The sequence below is a fragment of the Apostichopus japonicus genome, chromosome 8 (assembly GCF_037975245.1).
Source record: "Apostichopus japonicus isolate 1M-3 chromosome 8, ASM3797524v1, whole genome shotgun sequence".
NCBI classification, from domain to species: domain Eukaryota; kingdom Metazoa; phylum Echinodermata; class Holothuroidea; order Aspidochirotida; family Stichopodidae; genus Apostichopus; species Apostichopus japonicus.
The window spans coordinates 9,820,700-9,833,613 of record NC_092568.1 but is presented as its reverse complement, the minus strand read 5'-3'; the positions used below and the strand labels follow the sequence as shown (position 1 = coordinate 9,833,613).

General features: G+C 38.8%; 1 protein-coding gene across 2 annotated transcripts in view; it reads right to left on the bottom strand.

Annotated features, from left to right (window-relative positions):
- The window catches only part of LOC139970588 (uncharacterized), a 53,678-nt gene that overhangs the window by 20,682 nt on the left and 20,082 nt on the right, over positions 1–12,914 (bottom strand). The window contains exon 1 of one of the 2 annotated variants that reach the window (XM_071976393.1): positions 1,378–1,447. The exons of the other annotated variant lie outside the window; for it this stretch is intronic. The gene's annotated coding sequence lies outside the window, so the exon portion shown is untranslated. Of the gene's footprint in view, positions 1–1,377; positions 1,448–12,914 lie in introns of those variants that run through there. 2 annotated transcript variants of the gene reach the window in all.

Sequence of the window (12,914 nt, the reverse complement as noted above, 5' to 3'; positions counted from 1 at the left end):
GACTATTTTAATCTCAAAATATCAACTTTCTTGAAACCTCGGGATGATGATATAATTAGGTGGTACTCAATAAAGTAGGAGAGTTTATGAGGGTATAACAAAAGGTGCAAATAAAATATCGATTGATTGCGGTGTTTTCCTCAAACTTTCGACCTTTTATAGAAGTTTTAATGAAAATGCCAACATTTCCACAGACGGGTAGGCCTATGGCAAAACACAAAATGATAATATGACGGTTAGCTAGCTGTCAATTTCCTCGAAAAAAAAGGAACCGGGCATTGCTTTTACGTCGGTATACCAATGTGCTATGCAGTCATACTTGTTACGTTGTCTCGAAGTTTCAATGATTACAGCAGCCTGGGTTATTATTACACATGTTTAGACATGGCAAACAAAAAGTGACGGATAAATCCACACTCAGCTCCCCCTTCTCCGTCGGTCCTGTAGAAGGTGAATAACCGGCCCAGCGATTATAGTAGGCGATATATAGAATTGGTCAAACTGGTGCAGAAAAGTGTGCTGCAAAGTCATTCCTATTAAACGGAAATGCTTTGAACGCTTGGGCTTTATGATGAATGTTATGTTTTCATGTAACGCTGAACCTTCGTGGTTCACGATCCACACGCTTATGGTCTACTGGTAAACTTCACTCATTGTCGAATAGATCTATCTAATTTCTACCTTATCTAGCTTTTGCCCTGTATTTAACGTATTATGACCAAAACAAATATGAAATCCACGACAATTCCAAGGGACTTGTATATTCGTCTAAAAATAGCTCCGTTCTAATCTAACGCTCCGTTGCTATGGTAACATCGTGGAATTACAGAAGGTATGTCTGGAGTATTTATAGCAAAAGGTAGCAAAGTCAAAAGAAACAAAAAAGATAAAAGAACGGATGGCCTATATATATTGACTTTTTAGGCATACAGTGCATACATTTCTTCATCTCCTCTCCACAGTATATTTTCTCGATGTAACCATTGAATAATAGCCCTGCCGCTAATGGATAGATGACAGGTAGAAGATGGCCATCGATGGCGCTCTCAACTTCTCGTGCCACGTCTGGCACCTACAAGTAGTAGTAACCGACATATTACTGGCGCAATCCCGACCGAACATATTTTAACTCACCTACAGACTTTTCTACACTGATCCCAAAAAGCATTAAGTGCCGTCAAAATGCCTCAGTTGCTATTAGGTTCATTTCCATGACGTAACACTGTTCTCGTTGTGCATAAAACTGAAGTTTAAAGTAAGGCATATACTGATAGGCCTAGACTAGGTATACGTTGCAGACTATGCAGAGGCTAACTTCACAGACAGACATACATGCAGACAGACAGACAACTTCACATGATGTAAAATATCACTCACCGTAATCACGTTATGTTTACTATGTCTTCAAATGTCGTCCTTTTCTTCTCTGCAACCCCGGGCCGCGATTTTTTTTTTCCCAAACAGGTTTGCAATTACGCAGTTTTCAGCCAATCAGATTGCTCGTGACGTCAGCATAAATAATAGCCATCGCTTGGAAGTTCGAAGACATATACTGGGTTACACACTGACACTTGATTGAGTCTAGTTAAGGGGTTTCCCTCCAAACGCCCTAACTTTACTTTTAATGCTTGGATTACATGTTGACCTCACTTATGATACATACGCTACATTCTATTTGGTTCGTGTTTACGTTTTTCACGATTCGTGAGCCGTTCTATTGAAATCATAATTCGTATCGTGGAATGGGTAGGCCTACACTAAAAGCAACTTCACGACGCGAATTCACGAGTCTTGAGTGAATATACGCAAAACAGTATAGTGTATAGTGTGATATATTTCCGTCACTGCACTGTGTACCGAGTTTAATGCTTGGATTACATGTTGACCGCACTTGTGATACATACGCTACCTTCTATTTGGTTCGTGTTTACGTTATCCACGATTCGTGAGCCGTTCTATTGAAATCAGAATTCGTTTCGTGGCATGGGTAGGCCTACACTAAAAGCAACTTCACGACGCGAGTCTGAGTAAATATACGCAAAACAGTATAGTGTATAGTATGATATATTTCCGTCACTGCACTGTGTATCGAGTTATAATAATAGGCCTACAGCGCATGTGTGATGTACCCTGTACGAAACTTTCACTGTGCGATGTTATCGATTAATGCCTTCACAGAAAACTTCGATCAAAGTAGATCATACAATACTAGTGTGCTAAATATGTCTAAACCAATTCCAAACATATCTAAATATATATACGAAAAGCTACGGGTAATTTTGAACGGGTATATCTTCGTTGCAACAAATGGATGCAGAACCTCGAAGTGAAGGTTTCTATGGTGATGACGTAACTTTTCCGACCAATCATGAACGATTATTTACGCACACTTGCAAACCTGTTTGGGAAAAAAAATTCGCCCCCGGGCCGTCATTGGAGTCGTTCGAACAATTAACTTAAGGCGAAGAACGACGTCAAGATATATCCAACGTCTAGACTTCACTGCTTGCAATGGAGAGAGAACTGCCCAGTAGAGTACAGTACGTGTTGATATGAACGCCTGCAAAATGACAACAAATATTTTCCATTGACAAACCATTGTGTATGACGGTATAATAAACACTCGTATATAGGTCAACGCACACGCACGGAGGTATTCTGTACGTACAGCATGCAATGCAGACAAATATTCCGGAGCGCGCGCTTCTGATTTTGTGCTGATATTCTTGTGAGCGCTCTTGTAACACTGTTTGCATGCGCGCACGGACAAGATAGACGTAAGACTATCACGCTGTAGCTACTACACCTTTACTTACATGTGTACAGCAGAAGACTACTGTGTTGTTTGCATGCAGCAGTTTAATTGTGTGTGCACAATATGTCAGCATTGTACGGTGGCTTAACAGGGACATAGGAAAGAAAAACAGTGTCCCCAAATCTCACAATGTGGACTTTTCATCTCAAAATATTGCCTCTTTTTATTCCTCCAAAATTTGGACTTTAAAAGATCCAAAAACAAAAGTCCAAATGTAGAGACAAAAAGTTCAAATGTTCAGGTTTGAGCTGCAGACTTGTTTCCTTTCCTATGTCCCTATTAAACCACCGTAGTATTGTAACTATTTTATGATCAGAAAAACTGTAAAAATCTAACGGAATTGTTAATGTTAAGAGACTGGCCTTTATCATCCTTGTAAAGTCAGAACGCGACGGTGTTTATTTCAGTCACGGTTGGCAGCCCTCTTAGGATTTTAATCAGGAGCTTTCTATTTTATAGCTGTTGTAGGTGTCGTACCAGAAGTAATCCTTCCATTATCTTACACACTAAGTCCGTCGCGTTTAGGGTCCGCTAAAGTATAGCTAGAAGTTGTCAACTGACAAATCATACCCCCCCCCCCTCCACGTTGATATCTGAGGGCTTGGCCTGTCAGGGTGCATGCCCATTTTCTATATCATGACAGTTAAGACTTTGAGCTAGAAGAGGAGCAAGTTAAGCTTACTGAACCGTCTGCTCGCACGGTGAAACATCCAGATTTAAACACATAATTTCTTAACTGCTTTGTGTCACCTCCAATCCTCCTTATTTGCACTCCATCTCTACTTTGATTTATGCGCTTCCACATCAAGGCATTCAAAACGATCGTGGTGACTGAAAATATGCCAAAACATAGACTGAGTTAGGTCATTTTACGTCTTGTGTGTGTGTGTGCTTTGTTTTACTTTTCTTTTTTTCTTCTTATTTTCACGGTTAAACTTTTGTGCGAATGTACAATACTCCAAGTGGGACATGGCATCTTTATGCATTCATATCACATTGTTTTGGAACAATCTTGAACTCTAAGCATTATTTCGACCCAATAATCACCAGGCTGGCGTGGTGGCCTGAACGGTAGGAAGACAGCACTGCGCGTCGGTGTTTGTTGTCAGGCTGGACATGTGAATCGGCCGATCGGATGACAGACACTGCTTTGTTTACAATGGCATCGCCAAGGTGGAACTTTTATACGGGCCTAGGATCCCAATTCCATATCCTCCCTTAGCATCCGGGAGATTACGTTGAGAGTCCGGCCTTCGGGCCAGAAGTGGGCTAGCTGACTTGCAATGGAGGGCTCACGTCGATTCGGACTGGGTTGATGTTCAACGTTCAGTGAAACCATGGCCTCGATGAGGCGTAATGTCTTGTTAATTTTAGCTTTCTGTCTTTATTTAATTTTATAATACAATAATTCAAATCAATTATTGCCTTTTTCATTCATCTTTTTCTCGCTAGGTAATCACAATTTATTTAATGTAATTTATTGTAAGTAAACATTTTGGTTAAAAGTTTTGCACACATTATGCCGAACGCGGGTAAAGACTGACGGATTATATTTGCTTACACAACATGTATTGAACACCTTTCACGTGTCGTTATAGTTTCAACTGATGTTTAACACAAATCAGTAATGATTATCAGAAGAACAACGAGAGAAATAAGACATGTACATCACGCTTGATTAGGCGGCTCGGAGAGTCTCTAAGATTTACAAGTAATGTCAGTAATCTATATACTAAATAACCTGAAGCAGTATTTATACCCGACCCCACCTCACACCACCCCACCTAACCCCGGCGTTCTGACAATTTGCTCATTTGTAGTTAAAAACAATTCCTTTTGCTAACAAGAACCAGAGTAAGAAAGTCACGATTTGAAAGAAAATAAATAACGAGGAGATCCCGCCATTTTAAGGATATTCTGGTGACAGATAATATATTGTGTATGATGAGACAAAACTTTTCCACACCTACCTCGAGATATAGTTGATTGAATCTACGCTATTTTGACTCATGTTTAAGCGCTACGTCACTTTAGGAAGTGACGTAGTGCAAAAACATGAGTTAAAATAGTTAAAAATAACGAAGAGATCCCGCCATTATAAGGATATTCTGGTGACAGATAATATATTGTGTATGATGAGACAAAACTTTTCCACACCTACCTCGTTGATTGAATGTACGCTATTGTGACTCATGTTTATGCGTTACGTCACTTTAGAAAGTGACGTAGTGCAAAAACATGAGTTAAAAGAGTTAAAAATAACGAAGCGATCCCGCCATTATAAGGATATTCTGGTGTCAGATAATATATTGTGTATGATGAAACAATCTTTTCCACAGCTACTTCGAGATACAGTTGATTGAATTTACGCTATTTTAGCTGTTTAAGCACTGCGTCACTTTAGGAAGTGACGTAACAGTAGTGCATAAACAGTTAAAACAGTTAAACACAACGAAGAGATCACGCCATTTTAAAGACGTTCTGGTGGCAGGTAATATATAACTTTACCACAGCTACCTCCAGATATAGTTGTTTGAATCTACGCTATTTTGACTCACTTTAGGAAGTGACGTAGTCACTTTAGGAAGTGGATGACAGTTAAGTAGTTGGTCTGTGATGTCATAATGGTAGGTAACCTTCAAAATGTTAACTTCACTAATATATCTATTGTGTGGATTTACCAAAGAAATGTGATACAAATGTATACAGTATTTGTACATTTGAGGGGTGGGGGGGGGGAGGAGCGAACCAAATAGATTTAATTTTTATATTATATCAATACTACGCAGTAACATACATGCCCGAAGATATGATTTGGTTTAGTGAGTAATTCTATCAGTCAGTCAGTTATAGGTTTGTAAATATGCATAAATCGCAAGAAAATTAGATAAATAAAATGGCGACTTTTCATCGACGGTCGTTGGTTTCCACAGTATTCTAAAGATCGCTATGAACTGTCCGGGAAATTTCCCATTGATGTTTCACACAGCGAGACAGAAATCAAGTAAGTCACTTAATTAATTGTTTTAATATTAACTCTACACATCAATCAATTTGATTGATTGATTGATTGATTGATTGATTGATTGATTGATTGATTGATACATACACACATACATACACGCATACATACACGCAAACATACACGCATACACACATACATACATACATACATTTGCGAGTTACCCAATGATAATACCAGTTCCTAATACAGGACGATACCATGGTTACATACGGTTACCCAATATACCTAGCTACGTTTACCTTTCATGCTTAAACCTGAACTAATGCTTTATAAAGAGTCGCGGACCATGTCAGAGTGTTGACTTGCATTGCTCATATAAAGCTATAAAAACATCCAAACCTCGTCCTCGTCACCGTCCCTTCCTCATTACCATTCAGTCTTTCAAAATGCAACGTTGGCTGATAATAGATCAAAATTTGATATTTATAAAGATGATTCTAATATTTGTATGAAACTAAATACACATTCGTATGTGTGTGGAACACAGTCATGTGGTGGGGAGGGGGGGGGGGGGCTATACACGCAAATACCGCAGTTTCAGAGGATCAAAAAACACATCTAGTCATTTGCGGACTAAACAAAGTCTTGTAGTTGACGAATTCCCGATCCCCGTGTTTCCCAAATCTCATTGCATAAACTCAAAACCCTATGAATTCTTTTTCGGGTTTCGAATTACTCTGCTATTTCCAGCGATTCAGATCCCCAAATAAGATTGTCACATGTAATTAACGTGTTTGACTTAATAAGTATTGTCCCTTCCTCATTCCAAAAGGTCTTGAAATGTGAATAGGTATTGTTTTTTGAAATTTCAGGCTTACTCCAGTTCATGATCGTCTGCATAGAATATAGTTGTGAAGACACAACTTACAGCAAGAACTATCTTGCGAGCATTATTTTAAGCAACCTTTTGTGAATAAGAAGATTTCACGGAATCCGTTTTTCTTTTACTGCTTGCTTCGAAGTCATCGATAGTATCGGGGCTAAAGCCTATTGTACATTTACGTCTTGGAAGGAAATGACATTCTTACTGCTTGCTGCAATGTAAACAAAGACAAGCGTGAGCTTCTTGTAAATAAAGATATTCAAATCCGTTGTTCTAATGAGAGTAAAACAGGATGAATAGAGATTTCGTTGAAGGCAGTGTCGTTCACTGTTACCAATTGATCGTATCCAACCAACAATACCAATTTAAGCTCGTAGAAAGTTAACTCGTCAAATGGTTCAGTGGGTAGAGCAGTGGACCAGTAACCTGATGAACTGAGTTCGACTCCATCAACGATTATACACGTTTAAAATTCTTTTTCTCTTTCAGCAGTCCACGCTGAAGTCTTGATATATTAATTCAACCATCTAATTTACTAGCTGATGTGGTGGCCGATGCTATAGAGGGTGACGAAAGACTCATTCCTTGTCGGTCGTGTAAATCGTGGCTAGGGTTCAAGACAGGCCTCTGGCGATAATACCTGAGGTTGTGGCATGGTGCTTTTTGTGGCCTAGGATCCCGTGCCATGTCTCCCTTGTTGTCGCAAAAGAACCCGGGAGGATGCGCAGAGGGTCGGTCAAATCGACCAGAAGCGTACTAGGTGGCGTGCGTGAATCCTTGCCTTTGGCCAGAGGTGGTGACATCTCTGCGACCGGCATGCTTGCAGCCCATGTCCACTGAATACGTGGCCTAATGAGGCGCTATTCTCCTAAAAGTGAATCTACGGATGCCTTTAAGAGCCATATGATTATTTCATATTAAAAAACGCCCTCTTTAGAACTAGCGCCATCGAATTCCTTAAAAGCCGTTTTTTTTTCTAGTCACTCTGAAGGTGGAATGAATTTTATTGTAATGGGTTATTTGTGGTAAGCCAAGCTAAACATTCAAACAGTCATGCGGTTCACAAGGGTTTGAAGGAACTTAATTAAACTCATTGCTTGACATAAATGTGTTCAACTTGGCAAAGATTGACACAACCTACAAATAAACAAGTATTATATTCGTTGCAATGCCAGAGACAAACAAGCCAGCAAGACCATAAGATAACATTTTAATATACATAGATTTCAATCTATATCACATTTGCAAGAAAACCAAAGTCCCCCAGTGTGAATATGGTCCCATTATAAGCAACAGTGTTGTAGCAAATTCTCATACCGGATAGTAGGTAGTTTCAGAAACTGAGTGATTGAGATTCACCAAAAAATATACCCCGTATTCTGTTTTGATAACTTCGGGAACAAAATTAACTTTGATATGCCGTGGACCGTTAAAACCACTGCTCTCGGTCTAGCTAGAGTTGTATAGCACATAACTGTTTTGCTTGTTTTTTGGAATGACCTTTAAACAGTTGAGGTTCACTAGTTAAATTGACTGGACCATTTAGTTTAGTACACTACGGTTGCACTACTAAACTCAATGAGAGAAATGAAGATTATATGGTCTCAAATGACATGTTTATAATTTACTACAAATTTGTTAAGGACAAATGATGTTAAATGCCACCCAAGTGTGCTTTGTTGCTTATATGAAGATTCACGAATATATTATGGTTGACCTCAAAAACAACGGATTAACATTAACTATAAGAACTGCAGTGAGGAGCCGACGTCACCATCCAGTTAGCCTAAACGATTATGCCAGAAATTCAGTATATTTAACGATACATATCTTGAAAAATACTGGAACAGCTACAGAAACATGATTGGACTCAAAGTTGTTTGTTTTCTTTGTATTATAACATATCAAGACTAAAATTCTGCCTTACTCAATATTTAATTATTTAAGTGAGTTATCAATTTACAGTCGATAATGCTCCCATGATTGAATACCGGGGATACTTTTAAAGAAAAGTCACCCAGGTAAGAACCTGGGCACGAAAACCAAACTACCGAACGTCTGATCCGCTCTCAACCCCAGTCCCTTGCATCGAGACTGTGATTGTGTCATCATCGCCAGGTGTGTATAACCATTCCCCTCGAAAGGGAACAGATACTTCACATGATCTTCGGGGATGTCTTCAAGTTTGATCTCGGATGAATATTATCCGATTCCTTGTTCTTTATTCTATTTGTTTTACAAGTCAATGGACTACATTCTGATGAACAATGAATAGATGAAGAAAACTGCCATGACTGGAATACCAAGTAGTCCCCGTTATGTCCAACACGTAACACACTAATGGACTTTATCGATACTCATTGACGAACCACATCTTCTTTATTCGAAACAAGTTTATAACAATAGATAGAAATTAATGCCATTCAAGTGGTGCATTTGCTTTCATAATACTGAAACCTGTACGACAAGGTGTTTACGCTATTTGAGCAGTCCAGAATGCACAGTGAACGTTTAGCGTTTTAATCGGCTTCCGGATAACACGTATCAAGCATTCAATTGATGACTATATAACGACGAAAAGACATAAAGAACATGGACATTAATATCCTCCTACTTGAGGTACGTATGTAAGGCTCATTTGCATCCATTATCATCATTTGCTGTAAAATAAAGCATTTTTTCGCAATCTGAGAAATCAAATTCGACCACTTCGAGGAAACATAAGGTTCCTGCAAAAGCACCGTGTAATTGTACCCCCTCGGTAGGACCAGGGACGATTATATATGAAAGCCCCTTTCATGGGTTCCAAATGAGAAAAGTAGAAGACTGTAAATTAAATTCGTTGACAATTCGTTACTTGCTAGTGGATAGATCCAGTTATGTTTTTGTATTACGTTTGTTTGGTAAAGTAACGCAAACCCGGTCACGATGTGGTTCCAAGCGGTACCATTATCTTCTTATAGAAGAGTCTTAGTTAAGGTAGCAAAAGCACACCCAAACATTATCAAGTGTCTATGTGATAGAGATGAACGACATACCTCCAAAAGGTAAGAACATATTTATTCCACCCTGCAGGGAAATAGCAACTTAAAAGTTCTTTGACAGACAAAAGTGATAGCTTGAACAAATCAATATATTACAGACCGGTTGTCATTTGCATTGATTTTTATAGACTTATTTTTTATTGCAGTACCTAAAAAAAAGAAAAATGAAAAGAAAAAAAGTAGAAGAATAGCTATTTAAGGAAGAGCCATGTTTGCACCTAGAAAAACTTTGTCATCATGACCTGACAAAATAACACACTCATGACACAAATTTCAATTCTGATATCTCCCAAATATTTCGATTTATTCCTTGAAATTGTAACGTTTTAAAAGTTCAACAGACTATTTTAATCTCAAAATATCAACTTTCTTGAAACCTCGGGATGATGATTTAATTAGGTGGTACTCAATAAAGTAGGATAGTTTATGAGGGTATAACGAAAGGTCCAAATAAAATATTGAATGATTGCGGTGTTTTCCTCAAACTTTCGACCTTTTATAGAAGTTTTAATGAAAATGCCAACATTTCCACAGACGGGTAGGCCTATGGCAAAACACAAAATGATAATATGACGGTTAGCTAGCTGTCAATTTCCTCGTAGAAAAGGAACCGGGCATTGCTTTTACGTCGGGATACCAATGTGCTATGCAGTCATACTTGTTACGTTGACTCGAATTTTCAATGATTACAGCAGCCTGGGTTATTATTACACATGTTTAGACATGGCAAAACAAAAAGTGACGGATAAATCCACACCTCAGCTCCCCCTTCTCCGTCGGTCCTGTAGAAGGTGAATAACCGGCCCAGCGATTATAGTAGGCGATATATAGAATTGTTCAGCTTGATAATTTTGTTCTTCGGGAATGTTGTGTCATTACTTAGCCTTTATATTATAAACCGTTAAGTGTGGAAACAGCTATGCTCCTGTTAGAACAACTTCACATTTCTTAAATGCTGATTTACTGAGGCAGGCGTTTGAAAGACAGTGTGATACAAACAGGTACGGTAACGTCATAAAAAATGCCACGAGCTCTCCGTGCATTAAAAACAATCGAAATGTGCGGTATTCATGACAGTACACAAAGCAGATGATGCGAATACAGCAGACATAGCCGAGAATAAAACCTAGTAGCGTGGAGGATTCAATTATGACATACTAGGACTTTCTACTGGTAAACTTTACTCATTGTCGAATAAATCTATCTAATTTCTACCTTATCTAGCTTTTGCTCTGTAATTAACGTATTATGACCAAAACAAATATGTAGCTACTACACCTTTACTTACATGTGTACAGCAGAAGACTACTGTGTTGTTTGCATGCAGCAGTTTAATTGTGTGTGCACAACATGTCAGCATTGTACGGTGGCTTAACAGGGACATAGGAAAGAAAAACAGTGTCCCCAAATCTCACAATGTGGACTTTTCATCTCAAAATATTGCCTCTTTTTATTCCTTCAAAATTTGGACTTTAAAAGATCAAAAAACAAAAGTCCAAATGTAGAGACAATGAGTTCAAATGTTCAGATTTGAGCTGCAGACTTCTTTCCTTTCCTATGTCCCTATTAAACCACCGTAGTATTGTAACTATTTTATGATCAGAAAAACTGTAAAAATCTAACGGAATTGCTAATGTTAAGAGACTGGCCTTTATCATCCCTGTAAAGTCAGAACGCGACGGTGTTTATTTCAGTCACGGTTGGCAGCACTCTTAGGATTTTAATCAGGAGCTTTCTATTTTAAAGCTGTTGTAGGTGTCGAATCAGAAGTAATCGTTCCGTTATCTTACACACTAAGTCCGTCACGTTTAGGGTCCGCTAAAGTATAGCTAGAAGTTGTCAACTGACATATCATACCCCCACGTTGATATCTGAGGGCTTGGCCTGTCAGGGTGCATGCCCATTTCTATATCATGACAGTTTAGACTTTGAGCTAGAAGAGGAGCAAGTAAAGCATACTGAACCGGCTGCTCGCACGGAGAAACATCCAGATTTAAACACAGAACTTCTTAACTGCTTTGTGTCACCCCCAATCCTCCTTATTTGCACACTCCATATCTACACTGATTTATGCGCTTCCACATTCAAAACGATCGTGGTGACTGAAAATATGCCAAAACATACACTGAGTTAGGTCATTTTACGTCTTGTGTGTGTGTGTGCTTTGTTTTACTTTTCTTTCTTTTTTCTTCTTTTTTTTCACGGTTAAACTTTTGTGCGAATGTACAATACTCCAATTGGGACATGGCATCTTTATGCATTCATATCACATTGTTTTGGAACAATCTTGAACTCTAAGCATTATTTCGACCCAAGAATCACCAGGCTGGCGTGGTGGCCTGAACGGTAGGAAGACAGCACTGCGCGTCGGTGTTTGTTGTCAGGCTGGACATGTGAATCGGCCGATCGGATGACAGACACTGCTTTGTTTACAATGGCATCGCCAAGGTGGAACTTTTATACGGGCCTAGGATCCCAATTCCACATCCTCCCTTAGTTCGCAAAATCGTCCAGGAGATTACGTTGAGAGTCCGGCCTTCGGGCCAGAAGTGGGCTAGCTGACTTGCAATGGAGGGCTCACGTCGATTCGGACTGGGTTGATGTTCAACGTTCAGTGAAACCATGGCCTCGATGAGGCGTAATCTCTTGTTAATTTTAGCTTTCTGTCTTCAATTTTAAAATACAATAATTCAAATTAATTATTGCCTTTTTCATTCGTCTTTTTCTCGCTAGGTAATCACATTTTATTTAAGATTAAATTTATGCTCACGTCTGCCTAGGTTTGATTCCCCGCCGAAGCACTATTTTATTTTATTTTATTTTGTTATTGTTATTGTTATTTTATTGGTTGTTGTTAATATCTGCATGTCTTTGCATGGTGTTTTAAGTTTGTTTCGCTTTGTTTGTCTGTTTTTTCGGGGGGGGGGGTTGTTGTTTCTATTCGGTATTTTGTTTCGCGTAAACACAGTAGGTCATTGCAATATTTTGCACAACTTGTCAATAGAAACCGATCGGAACTTAAGACCTTAGTAGTAAATTTGATTTCTGTCTCGCTCGTCGCCTTTCACTGGAAATTTTAATGAAAGTATACATAAGCCGAAATACCTGCAAAAGAAATGCTTCTTTTGTACAGTGTAAGGCCACTGCGACATCTTTTCTGACAAGCTTGATCATATTTGTTCTTCGGGAATGTTGTGTCATTACTTA